This window comes from Callorhinus ursinus, unplaced genomic scaffold, assembly GCF_003265705.2.
Source record: "Callorhinus ursinus isolate GAN/ISIS: 27379988/994484 unplaced genomic scaffold, GSC_fseal_2.0 scaffold14, whole genome shotgun sequence".
Classification (NCBI taxonomy): Eukaryota; Metazoa; Chordata; class Mammalia; order Carnivora; family Otariidae; genus Callorhinus; species Callorhinus ursinus.
The window spans coordinates 42852736-42858968 of NW_027397076.1; the positions used below are offsets into that span (position 1 = coordinate 42852736).

General features: G+C 36.1%; 1 pseudogene; it reads left to right on the forward strand.

The window, feature by feature from the left end:
- Positions 1-549: 549 nt before the first annotated feature.
- LOC112832563 (60 kDa heat shock protein, mitochondrial pseudogene) lies at positions 550-3858 on the forward strand (annotated as a pseudogene).
- The last annotated feature ends 2375 nt before the right edge of the window (positions 3859-6233 follow it).

The following is a 6233-nucleotide window of genomic DNA, read 5'->3' on the forward strand; positions in this document are numbered from 1 at the left end:
TATTCTGTTTCAGGCTCAGCCCATCAGCACCCTACCATGGGGGAGCTGGCTCCTTCACCTTTTTTTTTTTTTTTTTTCTTTTTTCTTTTTTGGCTTTCAAAGCTTTAGTCACTTTAAAACCTTAGAAACACAGTTCTGGTCCAGGGGTGGGCTCAACTCCAGAGTGGCTCTGATCCTACCCCTTCCCCAGGCAGGACAAACCAGACCTCCTTCTCCCCGGCAATGGATGCAAGCTAGGGGTCAAGGCCTGACTGCGGAGGGGGACCTTGGCCCCCAGAAGCTCACCCCAGAAGAAAAGATTTGGGCAACTATAATGAAGGTTTAAAGTCTGGGGCTCCCCAGCTTTCGTTCACCCTGCAAGAGGGGCAGGGAAGTGTCAGAGGTTCTTTGGGGGAGGAGGGAGCAAGCACCCACCTCTCCTAGCTGCAGAGAGCAGTGACAGAGGCCAAGAGAAACTCATCTGTCACCTCAGGTTCTGTCAGCTCCTTTGAGGTGGCTGGGCTGGGGCAAGAGACGGGAGACAGCTGTCTGCCCTGGTCTCAGGCCAAGATGGGAATAGGGCTACTTCAGGAAGGTGGGAAGTTGGAGTGTTTTTGTTTTAAGGACTATTTTCTTTCACTTCTTAAATAAATATATATATATAATTTTTTTTCACTCATATATGTGTGTGTGTGTGTATATATGGGAAGGGTGGGTTGGTGGGCAGCCTGGCTTCCCAGCATCACTCCCTATCAAAGTTCTGACTCAGGAGGAAGTTGACAGCCAAATTCTCTACCCCCGCCCCGCCCCCCACAAGAGAAGTAGGCCTGGATCACCAGGTTATCTGAGAAGCCCAGGGCCTTCAACCTCCTTATAAATTCTTTCTACTGTGGCTTCACCTAGATGTAGTTTATCTGCAGGGCCTCCTTGCCTATGGGCCTACCTCACCTTCCACATCTGAGATGTCTGTCAGCTCCCCAGGGGTCTCATTCAGCATCTGGATGAACTGCTCTTGTTGCTGGCTTATCTGCAAAAGCTGAGGGTTCTTCTGGCCAACAGTTGAATGAGGAGATGGGCATGAATTTTAACTCACTACTGACATTCCACAGCAAAAGCCAACTTCATAAGGTAAAAGGGCATAAATGAGCAATGAGCATTTCTCAAGCAAATATTTTTTTGTTTGCTCACTTACACTGGCAGGTATAGGATAATATTTAATGGGTAATATTTTATTCATACATCGTAACATATATTCTGACCAAACTTTTATGTGGAAGGCAGGGATCTAAGCATGGGGGAGGCAGCAGTGAATAAACAAAAACAAAAACAAAAAAACTCCTGTCTTCCTCTTAGGCTTACATATGATTTGGGAAAAAGCAACAATATTTAAATTATGGGAGAAGTACTTTGATGTTTGATATTTTGATGATTATATATATATACACATACACATACACACATTTATTAACAGATTTATAAAATATTGACACTTTGGACTTTAGGAAACAGGCCTTAATGTCATTTGTTAGATAGGTATTAGAAAAATATACATTTACATAATAATTAGGAAACTAGATTTTACTATAACACAAGGTGGATAAAGCCATTTTAAATCTTTTTTTTTTAAAAAACATTGCATCCTTTTCTGCCATGGGAAAAGCTTATTAAAGCTAAATTAATTCTTAACAATATATTGTTTGAAATAAAATACAGAGGGTTTCTTAAGGTTGTTAAACAAGGACACTGCTCATACACTAAAAAGCAGTAGTCAAGGTCAGAGGATCTCTTGATTAGTGAATTTAATGAATATTATTTAAGTGAGTTTATATCTTCAGCTTTGAGTGCACACAAGGCTCTTCACTCTATTTTTTAAAATTAAGTCAGTTTCAATTCAGTTCTCAGAAAACTGACGGTAGATAAAAAACTGACTTCTTGATAGGTCAGGGATAATGCCTAACATATAACTTGAACATTTTATTTGTAGGCTTCATCAGTTCTTAATTTGCAACTATAAATGTTGACCTTATTTTACTCATTAGAAAATTGTGTTCAAATGAATCTACTCTAAGGGCATGAAATAATGTTTATAATATAAATGTGAGATGGATTTTACTCATCTAGGCCTTCTCTTTAAGTGTGTTCAAATTTAAATGACCATACCTCAGGATTAAATGCATAACAAGGTAAAAAATAGAGTTCTCCTTTTCTCTCCACAAGGGGACTGAGTGGCTGCCTGCACACCACAGACATTTTATTACATTTATTACAAACTTTTACCCATAGACCTTTGCCAGATAAGGCCAGTGTCCACTAGTTCCTCATCTCACTTGGGAAGTACTAAGGATATAATATTTGGTGCAGATTCCCAACTCCTAATGCCTCAAAGTGTAGACCTTTTATCCCATGCAAAAGCCATACTATGGGCCAAAGGAAAAACAACCATTATTGCACAGAGCTGGGGAAGTCCCAAAGTAACAAAAATGGTGTGACTGTTGCAAAATCCATGGACTTAAAGGATAAATATAAAAACATTGGTGCTAAACTTGTTCCAGATATTGCCAATAACACAAATGAAGAAGCCGAGGATGGTACCACGACTGCTACTGTGCTGGCACACCCTATTGCTAACGAAGGCTTTGGGAAAATTAGCAAAGATGCTAATCCAGTGGAAATCAGAAGAGGTGTGAGGTTATCTCTTGATGTTATAATTGCTGAACTTAAGAAGCAGTCTAAACTTATGACAAACCCTGTAGAAACTGCTCAGGTTGCAATGATTTCTGCAAGTGTATATATAAAGGAATTGGCAACATCATTTCTGATGCAGTGAGGAAGGCTAGAACAAAGGGTGCTGTCAGAACAAAGATGGAAAAATACTAAATGAGGAATTAGAGATTATTGAAGGCATGAAGTTTGATTGAGGTGATATTTCTCCATACTTTTTTTATACATCAGAAGGTCAGAAATGTGAATTCCAAGATGCCTGTGTTCTAATGAATGAAAAGAAAATTGCTAGCATCCAGTATATTGTATCTGCTACTGAAGTTGCCAATGTTCACCATAAGCCCTTGTTCATAATCGTTGAAGATGTTGATGGAGAAGGTTACAACTAATAGGTACATTAGTTTTGAATAGGCTAAAAGTTGATCTTCATGTTATAGTGGTCAAAGCTCTTGGTTTTGGTGAGAATAGAATGAGATTAAAGACATGGCTATTGCTACTGGTAGCATCATGTTTGGAGAAGGATTGACTTTAAATCTTGAAGATGTTCAGCCTCATGACTGAGGAAAAGTTGGAGATTCATTGTGACCAAAGATGATGCCATGCTCTTGAAAGGAAAATGTGGGAAGGCTCAAATTGAAAACTGTATTCAATAAATCATCAAGCACTTAGATATCACAACTATTAAATATGAAAAGGAAAAACTAAATGATCATCTGGCAAAACTCCCAGATGGAGGAGCTAAGCCAAATTCAGTGGGACAAATGGTGTTGAAATGAATGAAAAGAAAGTTAGAGATGTCCTCAATGCTATAAGCTGCAGTTGAAGAAGGCATAGTTCTCGGAGGGGTTTGTGCTCTGCACCAGTGTATTCCAGCCTTGGACTTAATAACCCCAGCTAATGAAGATCAAAAATCAATATAGAAATTATTAAAAGAACACTTGAAATCCCTGCAATGACCATTGCTGTATTTGGAGATAAGAGAATATGATGAAAAAAGGAATCATGGATCCAGCTATGGTTGAAAGAACTGTTTTATTGGATGCTGCTCGAGTGGCCACTCTGTTAATTATCACAGAAATTGTAGTCACAGAAATTCTCAAAGAAGAGAAGGACCCTAGAATATGTAGAATGTGTGGAATGGCAGGTGGCATGTTCTAATTTCTAGACTCGTGCTTTCCCATTATTAATGAACTATGAGAGGAAGCTCAGGGCAGTGCTCCTCACCAATAACTTCAGAGTAGTCAATTGAAGGAAATGACTGAAGAAAAGTCTGGCTGATATTTAAGAAAATCACTATAATCATGAGTTACTGTTTTCAGTTAACAGTAAATAATGGTTTGCTGCCGTCATTGTCCATGCTGACAAATAATTTATCGTGCATTTTTTAATAAAAAAGACATTTGTACATTCCTGATAACTGAGTACAAGAGCCATGTTCCAGTGTACTGCTTTCAACTTAAATCACTGAGGCATTTTTACTATATTTAGCTATTCTGTTAAAATCAGGATTTAATACTTGCCATCAACTGGATGAGAAGTTAAGAAATGGCCTTCCTGTGGAGATTAACAATAATTGTGTACAAAGCAGAGAGTCAATTATGTGGCAACACTTTAGTAGTGAAAATTTGTTTCCAGTTTAAAAGAAATTTAATTTGATTTCTGAAGAAAATCATATTCAATTTTTGGCATAACCATAAATATTTCCATAATAAATGTGAATTTAATAGTAAATGGAATAGTATTTCTGTTGATTAAAATTGTAGAGAACATGGAAATGCAATATATTTTGGTAGGTTAAAAAACTGGGCAATTATTTCTGTGTATGGTAACTGATTCTAGCAATTAATATGCCACTCAGATTGATTACTAATGTAAAAAATGAAAACCATTTCCTCATACTAAGAAATTTTCATGCAGAAATAGAGAAGCCACATATGTACAACCCTCAATACAATTAATCCTCATATACTAAAAATTTTAGACTTTAATTATAAACATTTTAATAGTTTTAACACTTCAGGGCTGTTTAACTTCTATTATACCAGTGGAAAAATTAAAACATAGTGTATCAGTCTTAGAAGAACTCAATTATTGAGGCACCAGAATTCCTACCACAATTCTTTATTCATTTTCATTAATTTTTACTATATTAACTATTTTTCTACCATAACTAGTTAGAAAGCATATCAAGGAAAGCAGTGCTCCAGAACTGAAAAAGACATAATCCTGACCTTCCAGTCTGAAAAACTAGAAAAGGCATACAAAAAAGTTTAATAATAAAGAGCTTCCTAAATGTCTTATCTGAGAATATAAGGAAGAGAAAGATTGAACCTAACTGAAGGTGAGGAAATGGATTACTCTGGTCCCTTATGGATTACTCTGGTCCCTTTTGGTGAAAGTGTCAGTCCAGCTCAAATGATTTTATGGGAAAAATATTTTGGCTCATATAATTGCAAAGATAAAAAATCAGACTAAATATAGTTTGCATAAAGATGGATCTAGAAACATAAAAGAAACAAAACTATCTCACATCAGATTCCTTCTCTTTGTTTTATTGCCAAACAGCCTATTGCAATGTAATAGAAAACGTGAATCTCGAGGCTTGCTATCTCAAAAAAAAAATCAATACAATTGAAAAATTCACATTACAAAACACACACATATATAGATATAAATATGAAGATATGGAGAATACTTGAGTAGTAGTTGCACGTTGAAGAACTAGTATGTAGATAGTCATATGGGCAGTATGACAGTGGTTTAAGTTGAATTTTGTAGTTAGTAGATGCTGCTTTAAATTTTACACTTGTGTTCCTAGCTGGATGATCTAGGGCGAATCCCTTAGCCGCTCAAAATGGATTCTCCACATGTCCAAAATGGTGATAACAGGTCTTAACAGGGCACAGGTCTTGCCAAATAATAAAGGTTTGAATACTGTATAAGAATGTTGTCGTTATTACTTATTATAGAGACATTGCTTTGCAAAGTCTAAAGTGTTATAGAGATGGAGATTAGAGGTCAGGAGATTATTTTATTCCTATAAGGATATTCTATGATCTCCTAAAACACTATATTTCCATAGAATTTCTATTGACATTCACCACCACATCTACTTAATTATCAGCATTTGAATCTCATACCTATCACCTAGATCATTTCACTCAGCATATAAACATGAAGTTATTTCTCAAATCTAAAAAAATATTTTGAATATACCTCTTTTTACAAATCAAAAGATTTGTTCATACTCAATATTTCCATTTACTCTACTTCCACTATGTTTTAATCCCATTCTGATATTACTGTTATATATTCCTACACTCATGTATAAACTGTAATACTGTAAGCTCTTCGTAGTGGAACGGTGAGGGTATAAGCTATTCAGTTTTATTAAATATTGCCAAATAGTTATTCAAGTGGTTGTAACAATTTACATTTCTAATATTAGTGGATAAGGGATTCTGATATTCTGTATTCATGCCAGCACTTGAAACTGTTAAGTTTTTGTTTGTTTTTTTTGCTTGTTTTTTGTG